Here is a 14,284-nt window from a genome sequence, read left to right as displayed (position 1 = left end):
ATCTGAAGAAGCTAGTTGAATCTTGTGAACCCGACTAAGTCTCCGAAAAACAGAGGTCTAACCACCTTTTGATCACATAGACAAAGCGGGCGTTCGCATTTTTGACACCAGGAACCAGAGGTGATTAGCAATTCAAGGAAAAATAGCCAAGTACCAGTTACAATATATTGAGTCGATACACAGAGTTGGAAGTGTATAGAGATATTGGAATTCGGAATCTAGCGTCATAGCTGTGAGAATACCAATTACAGGAAAGCGACCAAGGGGCTGAGCATTTAAGGTAATTGAACTATTTAGTCAATATTGTTAGAAGTGTTAACGCATTTAAAGTTTTGCAATATTATCTGGCATAGCTTAAAGCATTAAGGATTGATTGAGAATTATTGTTGTATTGAGAAACTGTATAACCATTTAATTGTAATGATGTGTATAAGACAAAAAACAGTGACTTAATAAAAGCTTGAAACTTTGACAACTAGGCCAGATTAACGATCTGGAGAGCAAACGCCTTTGACACTCTCACTGAATAGAAAGTAACCCTGGTTATAGGTTAAAGTGATTGCACTAAAGAATATTTCATTGTGTGGACAATAATATATTTTTAAGAGAGTCAAAACCTATACCAATACTAGTTTCCAAGTGACTACTAGTTGACGAGCATAATAACTAATAGGAGTTGTTATTAGGTATTGATATATACATAGGTAAAGATAACTTGAAGGTCAAAAAATATAGGAGGAATCCATAACACTCTATCCAAGGCCTCATACTAGACCGGAAAATAAGGGAGTGACAACGTGAATGAAGGAACAAACCCAACTCGAATAAACGAATAAATAGGAGTGTTGGTAGGGCCGCACGGCTAGGCCCTTGTTACACCGAAGTAACTAAAGTCCCAAAGTACTCTGCCCAGCCAGAGGACAGGGTAGCGGCTTTTGCTGCAGGTATTGGGCAAAAGTCAGCACCGTGACACTACGGGTGGGCATCTACCTCGGTGGCGGCTCCGGTGCGTGACGCTGACCGCGATCTACGTCTGGCTCCCCCCACTTTGGTGGCGCCTCTGGTGCGGGGACCCTCGTCGCCGACCCCGGATTGGAGACCCTCTCCGCAGGCCCCGGACTGGGGACCCTCGCCGCAGGCTCCGGACTGGAGATCGTCGCTGGAGGCTTCGTGCCATGGATCATCACTGGAGGCTTCGGGCCATGGATCATCACTGGAGGCTTCGGGCCATGGATCATCACTGGAGGCTTCGGGCCATGGATCATCACTGGAGGCTTCGGGCCATGGATCATCACTGGAGGCCTCCTATGTGGAGCCGGAAAAGGTCTCACCGGACTGAGGATACGTACTGGAAGCCTGGTGCATGGAGCTGCCACAGGGCTTACCAGGCTGGGGAGACATACTGGAGGCCGGGTACGTGGAACCGGAACAGGACACAGGATACACTGGGCCATGGCGGTGCACTGGAGGTCTCAAGCGTAGAGCCGGCACAACCCGTCCTGGCTGGATGGAAAAAGGCTGCCTAAGTATGATTCCCAATCAGAGACAACGATAGACAGCTGTCCCTGATTGAGAACCATACCAGGCCAAAACATAGAAACACAGAACATAGAGTTTCAGGGCATGATAATTTGATTTATACAACATGCCTACCACTTTGAAGATGAAAATGATTTTTTATTGTGAAACAAACAAGAAATACGACAAAAAAACAGAAAACTTGAGTGTGAATAACTATTCACCCCCCCAAAGTCAATACTTTGTAGAGCCACATTTTGAGGCAATTACAGCTGCAAGTCTCTTGGAGTATGTCTCTATAAGCTTGGCACATCTAGCCACTGGGATTTTTGCCCATTCTTCAAGGCAAAACTGCTCCAGCTCCCACAAGTTGGATGAGTTCCGAAGGTGTACAGCAATATTTAAGTCATACCACAGATTCTCCATTAGATTGAGGTCTGGGAATTGACTAGGCCATTCCAAGACATTTAAATGTTTCCTCTTAAACCACTTGAGTGTTGCTTTAGCAGTATGCTTAGGGTTATTGTCCTGCTGGAAGGTGAACCTCTGTCCCAGTCTGAAATCTCTAGAAGACTGAAACCGGTTTCCCTCAAGAATTTTCATGTATTTAGCGCCATGCATCATTAATTCAATTCTGACCAGTTTCTCAGTCCCTGCTGATGAAAAACATCTACACAGCATGATACTACCACCACCATGCTTCACTGTGGGGATGGTGTCTTCGAGGTGATGGTAGGTGTTGGGTTTGCACCAGACATAGCGTTTTCCTTGATGGCCAAAAGGTTCAATTTTAGTCTCATCTGACCAGATTACCTTCTTCCATATATTTTGGGAGTCTCCCACATGCCTTTTGGCGATCACCAAACGTGTTTGCTTTTGCAAACAGGTCCCTGACTGCTGCTTGGTCTTCAAACCCTTGCTTAGTGGTTTGCAGACTCTGGGGCCATTCAGAACAGGTGTATACAGTGGGGCAAAAAGTATTTAGTCAGCCACCAATTGTGCAAGTTCTCCCACATAAAAAGATGAGAGAGGCCTGTAATTTTCATCATAGGTACACTTCAACTATGACAGACAAAATGAGAAAAAAAATCCAGAAAATCACATTGTAGGATTTTTTATATATTTATAAACTTGGCGCTCCATGCTGTAGCAGAGAAAACTGGAGGGGTGGCTGGAGTCTTTGACAATGTTTAGGGCCTTCCTCTTACCCCGCGTAGCATACAGGTCCTGGATCGCAGGAAGCTTGGCCCCAGTGATGTACTGGTCCGTACACACTACCCTCTGTACCAGTCGAGCAGTTGCCATACCAGGCAGTGATGCAACCAAGCTCTCGATGGTGCAGATGTAAAACCTTTTGAGGATCTGAAGACCCATGCCAAATAATTTTAGTCTCCTGAGGGGAAATAGGCTTTGTTGTGCCCTCTTCACGACTGACTTGGTGTGTATTGGACCATGATAGTTTATTGTTGATGTGGGCACCAAAGAACTTGAAGCTCTCAACCTGCTCCATTACAGCCCCGTCGATGAGAATGGGGGCACGCTCGGTCTTCTTTTTCCTGAAGTCCACAATCATCTCCTTTAGTGTTGGAGTCGTACCTGGCCGTGCAGTCATGGGTGAACAGAGAGTACAGGAGGGGACTGAGCACGCACCCCTGAGGTGCCCCCGTGTTGAGGATCAGCGTGGCAGATGTGTTGTTATCTACCCTTACCACCTGGGGGAAGGCCAGTCAGGAAGTCCAGGATCCAGTTTCAGAGGGAGATGCTTAGTCCCAGGGTCCTTAGCTTAGTGACGAGCTTTGAGGTCACTATGGTGTTGAACGCTGAGCTGTAGTCAATGAATAGCATTATCACATAGGTGCTAATTTTGTCCATGTGGGAAAGGGCATTGTGGAGTGCAATAGAGATTGCATTGTGTTTAGATCTGTTGGGGCGGTATGCAAATTGGAGTGGATCTAGGGTTTCTGGGATAATGGTGTTGATGTGAGCCATGACCAGCCTTCCAAAGCATTTCATGGCTAAAGACGTGAATGCTACGGGTCGGTCGTCAATTGGGCAGTATTACTTACCTCAAAGCAAGCATAGACTTAATTTAGCTCGTCTGGTAGTCTCGTGTTACTGGGCAGCTCGCGGCTTCGCGGCTGTGCTTCCTTTGTAGTCTGTAATAGTTTGCAAGCCCTGCCACATCCGACGAGCGTCGGAGCCAGCGTAGTATGATTCAATCTTAGTCCTGTATTGACGCTTTGCCTGTTTGATGGTTAGTCAGGGGACATAACGGTCACTTTTTTATTGACTGAGTCACTGGTGCTTCCTGCTTTAGTTTTTGCTGGTAAGCAGGAATCAGGGGGATAAAATTATGGTCAGATTTGCCAAATGGTGGGCGAGGGAGAGCTTTGTACTCATCTTTGTGTGGGGAGTAAAAGTAGTCTAGAGTTTTGTTCCCTCTGGTTGCACATTTAACATGTAACTGTATCCTTGAAAAAAGTATTCCTGCAATTGCAACTACGGGCCAAATAAAGTTTAAAACTAAAGAAAAAGCACAGTGAGCAAAATAAATCAAATACAGTGCCTTGCGAAAGTATTCGGCCCCCTTGAACTTTGCGACCTTTTGACACATTTCAGGCTTCAAACATAAAGATAGAAAACTGTATTTTTTTGTGAAGAATCAACAACAAGTGGGACACAATCATGAAGTGGAACGACATTTATTGGATATTTCAAACTTTTTTAACAAATCAAAAACTGAAAAATTGGGCGTGCAAAATTATTCAGCCCCCTTAAGTTAATACTTTGTAGCGCCACCTTTTGCTGTGATTACAGCTGTAAGTCGCTTGGGGTATGTCTCTATCAGTTTTGCACATCGAGAGACTGACATTTTTTCCCATTGATCCTTGCAAAACAGCTCGAGCTCAGTGAGGTTGGATGGAGAGCATTTGTGAACAGCAGTTTTCAGTTCTTTCCACAGATTCTCGATTGGATTCAGGTCTGGACTTTGACTTGGCCATTCTAACACCTGGATATGTTTATTTTTGAACCATTCCATTGTAGATTTTGCTTTATGTTTTGGATCATTGTCTTGTTGGAAGACAAATCTCCGTCCCAGTCTCAGGTCTTTTGCAGACTCCATCAGGTTTTCTTCCAGAATGGTCCTGTATTTGGCTCCATCCATCTTCCCATCAATTTTAACCATCTTCCCTGTCCCTGCTGAAGAAAAGCAGGCCCAAACCATGATGCTGCCACCACCATGTTTGACAGTGGGGATGGTGTGTTCAGCTGTGTTGCTTTTACGCCAAACATAACGTTTTGCATTGTTGCCAAAAAGTTCAATTTTGGTTTCATCTGACCAGAGCACGAAGCACATGTTTGGTGTGTCTCCCAGGTGGCTTGTGGCAAACTTTAAACGACACTTTTTATGGATATCTTTAAGAAATGGCTTTCTTGCCACTCTTCCATAAAGGCCAGATTTGTGCAATATACGACTGATTGTTGTCCTATGGACATAGTCTCCCACCTCAGCTGTAGATCTCTGCAGTTCATCCAGAGTGATCATGGGCCTCTTGGCTGCATCTCTGATCAGTCTTCTCCTTGTATGAGCTGAAAGTTTAGAGGGACGGCCAGGTCTTGGTAGATTTGCAGTGGTCTGATACTCCTTCAATTTCAATATTATCACTTGCACAGTGCTCCTTGGGATGTTTAAAGCTTGGGAAATCTTTTTGTATCCAAATCCGGCTTTAAACTTCTTCACAACAGTATCTCGGACCTGCCTGGTGTGTTCCTTGTTCTTCATGATGCTCTCTGCGCTTTTAACGGACCTCTGAGACTATCACAGTGCAGGTGCATTTATACGGAGACTTGATTACACACAGGTGGATTGTATTTATCATCATTAGTCATTTAGGTCAACATTGGATTATTCAGAGATCCTCACTGAACTTCTGGAGAGAGTTTGCTGCACTGAAAGTAAAGGGGCTGAATAATTTTGCAAGCCCAATTTTTCAGTTTTTGATTTGTTAAAAAAGTTTGAAATATCCAATAAATGTCGTTCCACTTCATGATTGTGTCCCACTTGTTGTTGATTCTTCACAAAAAAATACAGTTTTATATCTTTATGTTTGAAGCCTGAAATGTGGCAAAAGGTCGCAAAGTTCAAGGGGGCCGAATACTTTCGCAAGGCAATGTAAATAACAGTATGGGGGATGAGGTAGTTGGATGGGCTATTTACAGATGGGCTATGTACAGGTGCAGTGATCTGTGAGCTGCTCTGACAGCTGGTGCTTAAAGTTAGTGAGGGAGATATGAACCTCCAGCTTTAGTGATTTTTGCAGTTTGTTCCAGTCATTGGCAGCCGAAAACTGGACGGAAAGGCGGACAAAGGGGGAATTGGCTTTGTGGGTGACCAGTGAGATATACCTGCGAGGGCCAGCCAACGAGAGCAAACAGGTTGCAGTGGTTGGTAGTATATGCGGCTTTGGTGACAAAACGGATGGCACTGTGATAGACTGCATCCAATTTGCTGAGTAGAGTGTTGGAGGCTATTTTGTAAATTATATCGCTTGAGTCAAGGATCGGTGGGATAGGAAGTTCTACGAGGGTATGTTTGGCAGCATGATTGAAGGATGATTTGTTGCAAAATAGGAAGCCAATTCTAAATTTAATTTTGGATTGGAGATGCTTAATGTGAGTCTGGAAGGAGAGTTTACCTAGGTATTTGCAGTTGTCCACATATTCTAAGTCAGAACCATCCAGAGTAGTGATGCTGGACGGGCAAGCAGGTGTGGGCAGCGATCGGTTGAAGAGCATGCATTTAATTTTATTTGCATTTAAGAGCAGTTGGAGGACATGGAAGGAGAGTTTTATGGCATTGAACCTCGTCTGAAGGTTAGTTAACACATTTTCCAAAGGGTCAGAAGCATACAAAATGGTGTCGTCTGCGTAGAGGTGGATCAGGGAATCACCAGCAGCAAAAGTGACATCATTGATGTATACAGAGCAAACAGTCGGCCCGAGAATTTAACCCTGTGTCACCCCCATAGAGACTGCCAGAGGTCCGGACAACAGGCCCTCTGATTTGACACAATGAACTCTGTCTAAGAAGTAGTTGCTGAACCAGGTGAGGCAGTAATTTGAGAAACCAAGGCTGTTGAGTCTGCCGATAACAATGTGGTGATTGACAGAGTTGAAAACCTTGGCCAGATTGATGAATACACCTGCACAGTATTGTCTCTTATCGATGGCGGTTATGATATTGTTTAGGACCTTGAGCGTGGCTAAGGTGCACCCATGACCAACTCGGAAATCAGATTGCATAGCGGAGAAGGTACGGTGGGATTCAAAATGGTCGGTAATCTGTTTGTTAGCTTGGCTTTCGAAGACCTTAGAATGGCAGGGTAGGATAGATATAGGTCTGAAGCAGTTTGGGTCTAGAGTGTCTCCCCCTTTGAAGAGGGAGATGACCGCGGCAGCTTTCCAATCTTTGGGGATCTCAGACGATATGAAAGAGAGGTTGAACAGGCTAGTAATAGGGGTTGCAACAATTTCTGCGGATAATTTTAGAAAGAGAGGGTCCAGATTGTTTAGCCCGGCTGATTTGTAAGGGTTCAGATTTTGCAGCTCTTTCAGAACATGACCTATCTGGATTTGGATGAAAGAGAAATGGGGGAGGCTTGGGCAAGTTTCTGTGAGGGGTGCAGGGCTGTTAACCGGGGTAAGGGTAGCCAGGTGGAAAGCATGGCCAGCCATAGAAAAATGCTTATTGAAATTCTCAATTATCATGGATTTTTCGGTGGTGGCAGTGTTTCCTAGCCTCAGTGCAGTGGGCAGCTGGGAGGAGGTGCTCTTATTCTCCATGGACTTTAGTGTCCCAGAACTTTTTTTAGCTTGTGCTACAGGATGCAAATTTCTGTTTGAAAAAGCTGGCCTTTGCTTTCCTAACTGCCTGCGTATATTGGTCACTAACTTCCCTGACAAGTTGCGTATCGCGAGGGCTATTCGATGCTAATGCAGTACGCCACAGGATGTTTTTGGGCTGGTTGAGGGCAGTCAGGTGTGGAGTGACCCAAGGGCTATATCTGTTCCTGGATCTAAATTTTTTTGAATGGGGCATGCTTATTTAAGATGGTCAGGAAAGCACTTTTAAAGAACAACCAGGCATCCTCTACTGTCGGAATGAGGTCAATATCCTTCCAGGATACCCAGGCCAGTGTCGATTAGAAAGGCCTCCTCGCTGAAGTGTTTAGAATGTTTAGAAGTTTAGAAGTTTAAATCAGCTAAAGATTGACATTGTGGCTTTTCTACATCACTTGAAATCAATAACAGAGAAACATATAGGCCACCTTAAATCACTAGCCTTTTTCTATTCTTTTTTCTGTCCAGCATCTAAACCAATGGCATGTGTAGGCCTATATGTGTGCGTGTGTATATTTTCTTTCATCAAATGTTCCTTGACAGTCATTTCTACTCTTCTTGGTATGGCTAGTCCTAGGTCCATTGCCTGATCCTAGGTCCTACAAGATAATGTGCGTTGACCATTTCACTACATTCTAATATGTACTTCCAAAGCCAGAACTTCAGTTCTGCATTGGAATTTGTATAGGCCTACAGGTCCTAGAGCAACTTTAAAGTTGAGTATACGGAGAGACAGACGCCCAACTCAATCTGCATTGGGGTTATCTTTTTTCAGTCAGTAAGCAGGCTAGCTTTGACAGAGTGTGGCCTTACAGCGAACTGTGTGAGCAAACACAACTTCAACTGATTTTCAACTTGTCTTGATTTGAACGTTAGCTTAAAAATAGGCACTTGAGGCCTAATAGAATCCTTGAAACATCAAAGGGGATGGTAGATGTGAGGCTGGACAAAGGACAACTTAGTTCAAGGCCTTAAATGATTTACTTGCCTTAGCAGAATTTACTAATCAATATCTCAGACAGTGTTTTTCATGTATCAGTTTAACTAGTGAAATATATTGTGCTTATGGCAAGACAGCACAAGGTCAAAAAGAAGCACAAAAACACTGAAAGGGCCACTTTGCTACCAGGAGTAAACCTTACAGTGCATTCGTCACTGACAGATATAACATACAAGATAACCTTGCCTACGTCTTGTTTATTTGTTGTGACACAAGCTCACGTGGCCAGTAAACAGTACATCGAAACATCTGGAAAATCCAACATAAAGTGTGCCCTTCAGTTTTGAGAAGGTCATATGCCGTACAAGAGATCTATTTGGGACCTTGAGACTTTTGAAGTGAGCAGCTATTTAAAATGTGTATATTAATTACTGTCACTACTGTGCACCATGCAGGCACTCCTAGAACTGGATTTCTGTAGAACATATGGCTCTATGGGGTATATTCTGCATTATACCGTGCTATGGAAAACAGAAACATGGATAACTTGATAAATAGTAAATCAATCACGGATCTATTCAAAGTGCTGCTTTGGACAATTGCTTGAAGTTTTTAGATTTGTTAATAAATAATGTATTTCTCAACCAGGGTAATTTCAAATAAAACGCATATGGAAAACAGCCTGCATATCTTTTTGGAACAAAGGCTCCAAAAACACCAAATACGTCCTTTTAGAAACTGAAAAGGTATTAGTATAGTGATACAGTTGTACACATGAAATTGTGTCATTCCACACTTTATCCGTAAAGTTATATTCCATATTGTTGAAACTTCAGCGATACCTCTCTGTCCATTCTACAGGTAACTGCAAAAATAAAGGAAACACTTGAGTAAATGAGGGACACAAAGTATACAGAAAGCAGGTGCTTCCACACAGGAATTTCCAGACACTTGTAGAATCTATGCCAAGGCGCATTGAAGCTGTTCTGGCAGCTCGTGGTGGCCCAACTCCCTATTAAGATACTTTATGTTGGTGTTTCCTTTATTTTGGCAGTTAACTGTAGCAGAAGGCTACACAGAGAATAGAACAGCTGGATAGGGAAAACAGCTCTAGTCACACAAAACGGAATGTAACGTTGCAGATAAAGTTCGGAATGACAATTTCATGTGTACAACCTCTAAAGACCTGCATCACTATGCTGGGAGCATTTCCGTTTCTAAAATGATGTATTTTAGTGTTTTTTTTTAGAGTCCCTGTATTACACAACTAGGCAGAGGAAATGAATCGCTGGTCAGGGTCAGTTTCTCAAAAACAAGTGAAATTGCCCAATAAAATAAGTAATTGGATGCTATTTACATCAAAAATGTTGATTTGGTTGTAAAAAGAAAAAAAGACTTGAGATGACTGAGCAAGAAAACATTTGGGTCAAAATAAGACCAGTATTCTCATGGAAGGAAAAATATGTACATTAGATAGAGGGAGCTGAAAAGATGTTCAAACCAACAGGGACTCTGGATCATCTGCTTGGCCCATTGCCGATGTTACCGCATGGTACATTGCATACTGTGACAAATAAACATTGCTATTTCATTTGACAGTCAAGGTGAAGTCATATCTATCACAGACTTTTAAACTCCAAGGCCGCTAAGAAAAACCGACAGGGACAAATGACTGTGCAGCTTATCCACCCAGAGTGAATCCACTGAATCAGTGCAGAAGTCCAGTGTAGAATATAATAGTCCTCAGTTTCAGGTCATTGGGTTTCACTGAAAGCTAGACCAGCTGAATAAGTCCGAATGTAATAATGTATACATTGTGTCCATGTTCTGAATCAAGGCCATGCAGAATGTGTATAGCAGCACCAACTGTGTACGACTTCACTAGGCAGCAACATTTTCTGGAGGACTAATGGTTCAAATGAGCAGTCCTCATTTTAGATGGTTAACTCTCCCCTTCAGCAATTGACATAGGACTCATTTTGCAGCAATATTTAATTGCCAGCAATATTTCTTAGCCTAGGTTCTCATTAGCCAACAGCTTAATTCTGTAGCTCATTACTTTAATTGATTTGATAACCTAGAACTGGTGTAGGGTTTCACAAAACATTGCAATTGATCAAATATAATTCACATCATGGTTAAGGATAATGAACTTGCTTTCTATTCATGATGTCAAAATACATTATTAGTTGCAGACCACAAAGCAAGCGCACATCTCATTTTTCCTTTACAGAGACACTAGCTAAAAAATATTTTAATCAGTTAATCAGTTAGATGACAATATAAATACGTGCCATCAATATTTTAGATTGCTAATATTGTTAGCTCCAAAATAACAGGAAATAATCATGAGGGCAGCTGGCAAGTCAACAAGTAGAACATCTCAAATAATTTGACTTAACTCATGATAATGTCAATTTGTGAAGATGAGCCAATATATATATATTTTTTCCAAATATTTTTTATTGAGCACACACAAGAATGGTGTATAGGTATACAAGACAGGTATACAATTCTTTTCTAAACATAAAAGAGCAGACAGGAACAACAAGACCCAGAGTTTTAGGTACAAAAAACAACAATACAAAACACGACATACAGAACAAGGACATGTAGAAAGAAAGAGGGTAGATGTAGCCCCCCCACTTATTCCCCCCCTTTACCCCCCCCCCCCCCCCCCGTATTCCCCCCTATCCCCCCCTCCCAACTGCTCGGGTGGCAGGGCCAGCACATGCTGCCCAAAGGTAATTAAAATATTACAATTGTGAGTGCGTTAATAAGTAAGATGAGCCAATTTTGACAGACCACTCACTAACGATTGGCAGACCACTCACTCACAGACCACATTACAAATCTGTTTCAAGTAATAAAACTCGAACAATTGCTCAAAGTGTGTCTGTAACATGTGTAACATGCAACCAAGCACAAAAGATGGCTTGTTTCCCAGTACTGCTGAAATTATTCCTTCCATTTCCTTTTGTTTATAAGCATTGATCTTTAAAGGCCGAATTGGTGAAAGCAATATGGTAGAAACTCCATCTACATTATTTTAACATCATAGAGGGACCAGCAGGGAAAGATTGACTTAACACCATATTGCTATTACCTGCTAAATTGAATCTACTGGAGAGTATTTGTATACATTGTACAGCCCGGAACTCCAACCCTGGTCGTAAACGCAACACATCCAGACCACCAAAGAAGACAGTATTAACACTTTATTAACGCGCCTTGTGCAAGCCAACAGCTGGCCTCAGATCTTGGACCAGCAGATTTAACCTTGGCAGCCATCAATCTGAATAACAGGGTAACCTACACCTAATGGGTATGATCGACCAGCAATGAGAAAATACTAATTTATTCATAGCGTGAAGTAGGAGCCTTGCCTGGGCTCTGTCTGTGAGGCAGCCTGGCCAGAGTGATTAGCATCCATCGCAGTCCATTACCTCAGACAGACAGATTGAGCTCTGACAGACGAAGGAGACAGTCCAGGGAGCACAAAATTGAGATGGGAAAAAGGGATGGAGAAATAAGACAAGACTGCCTCCCTAAACAAATAACACAATTTAGACACTGTCTACCATGCTAGAATTTTCTATGATCAAATGGGATCAAAAAGCTTGATGAGATCAGACATCAAACAATTCATCAAACGATGTACTGTATCTCATGTGAGAAAGATGCATGAGATATATTTGCAATAAACACCACAGAAAGATGCAACATCCAAGACTGTCACGCCCTGACCGGTGTTTAGGTTTCTAGGTTGGTGGATTGTGTGGTTCCCAAATAGAGGCAGCTGGTAATCGTTGCCTCTAATTGGGGATCATATTTAGGTAAGCTTTTCTACGACTTCACGGTCTTTGGAAGGTTTGGGTTTAGTTTCACTTTGCATTAAAAAGATGTGGAACTCAATGCACGCTGCACCTTGGTCTGCCAATTTTGAAGAAGTGACAAAGACAGATCTATTGTGTTGATATACCAACACATGCACAGACTGAGGTAGTTTGAGGTGAGAAGAAAGCATAGGAAGAATGTCTTTAAGAGTACACTAACATGAATGATCAATTACCTCGACTAACCTGTTCCCCCTGCACATTGACTCGGTACCGGTACCACCTGTATATACAGTGGGGAGAACAAGTATTTGATACACTGCCGATTTTGCAGGTTTTCCTACTTACAAAGCATGTAGAGGTCTGTCATTTTTATCATAGGTACTCTTCAACTGTGAGAGACGGAAACTAAAACAAAAATCCAGAAAATCACATTTTTAGGTAATTAATTAGCATTTTATTGCAGGACATAAGTATTAACTGCACCTGTTTGAACTCGTTACCTGTGTAAAAGACACCTGTCCTGTCACACTGACCATTATTTGAGTTGTTTCTATGATTTGTTTGGTCAGGGTGTGATATGAGTGGGCATTCTATGTTGCATGTCTAGTTAGTCTGTTTCTATGTGTTTTGGCCTGATATGGTTCTCAGAGGCAGGTGTTTGTCATTGTCTCTGATTGGGAACCATATTTAGGTAGCCTGTTTTGTATTGTGGTTTGTGGGTTATTGTCTGTGTCTAGTTGCATGTTAGCACTATGTTTCATTAGCAGTCACGGTCAGTTGTTTTGTTAGTTTGTTCAGTTTACTTCGTGTTTTTCGGCATCCATTAAAATTATGCATTCACACTGCTGCGCTTTGGTCCGCTTCTTAAGACGATCGTGACATGTCCACACACTCAAACAGACTCCAACCTCTCCACAATGGCCAAGACCAGAGAGCTGTGTAAGGACATCAGGGATAAAATTGTAGACCTGCACAAGACTGGGCTACAGGACAATAGGCAAGCAGCTAGGTGAGAAGGCAACAACTGTTGGCACAATTATTCTAAAATAAAAAAAAGTAACAAATGGTAACTAACTGCAACAAATTATTAAATACCTGGAAATTGAGCATCACTGTCAACGCAATAGTTGGCAGTAAACATTGAAAATGTGATGTGTTGTGTTTTTTTAAATTTGATTTATTTGCGTTATTGTAGTCAGCCTATAGACAACCCAGAACACTGAACGTTTCCATAGGGGCAGTCTCTGCACACTAGTTGACTACACAACTGCTGTGGTTTGGTTGTCTGATTGCAATTGACCAATTCAAGGTCTGTGACTAAGGAAATCCAATGTGTAAGAGTGGCGCTAACAGTCTGGGAGTTAGCTCTTTGTGCAGGGGCTAGATACAGACCTGGAGGGTTCTTCCTCAGAGACTGTGCTCAGCCAAGCCTTAGCTGACACTCAGTAGCCAGATGTCACCCTAGCTGAGAGAGCTCCTTCGGGTGAAATTACAAACTCAATTGGCATTGAATTATATGTCCTTGAGCATTCTTTCTTTGTGGCACCCCACAAAGATGCAATATTCACTGAATAGCCCATTGACAAACCAGTTTCATACTGCAGCAGCCCTGCATTATGTCCAACATCTCAAATCTCTCAAGATAGCTATGGCAAACGATTGATTGACCCAGTGGATGATTACACACAGCTAAATTATACAGCTTTAATTATGTATTGCGACATTGTGTTTGCCTTTTTAAAACCATTTTCCTGTTTGTTGATTAAAATACCTGATATTAAATGTGATTTGTCACATGCTTCCTGACTAACATTGAAAGTATTACTTAAAAACAATTCAGAGACAAATAATAGACAATAACACAAATAAATACACAACTTGGCTCTATATACACCAGTACTGAGTTTGAGCTTATTTCTCAAATGTTGTACTGTTAGTGAGGGTTTCTCCTTTTCTAAGACAATCCATCCACCTGACAGATGTGGCATATCAACAAGCTGATTAAACAGTATAATCATTACACAGGTGACCTTGTGCTGGGGACAATAGAAGGCCACTAAAATATGTTTGTCACACAACACAATGC

The 14,284-nt window shown here is 42.3% G+C and overlaps 1 protein-coding gene across 4 annotated transcripts in view; it reads right to left on the bottom strand.

The window, feature by feature from the left end:
• Window positions 1-14,284, bottom strand: part of gulp1a (GULP PTB domain containing engulfment adaptor 1a) — a 144,983-nt gene that overhangs the window by 54,734 nt on the left and 75,965 nt on the right. The gene's annotated exons all lie outside the window — the stretch shown is intronic.

This window comes from Oncorhynchus mykiss, chromosome 22, assembly GCF_057628025.1.
Source record: "Oncorhynchus mykiss isolate SJ-2025 chromosome 22, ASM5762802v1, whole genome shotgun sequence".
NCBI lineage: Eukaryota > Metazoa > Chordata > Actinopteri > Salmoniformes > Salmonidae > Oncorhynchus > Oncorhynchus mykiss.
Note: the sequence above shows the minus strand (reverse complement) of the source record. Positions and strands in the feature narration are given on the sequence as shown.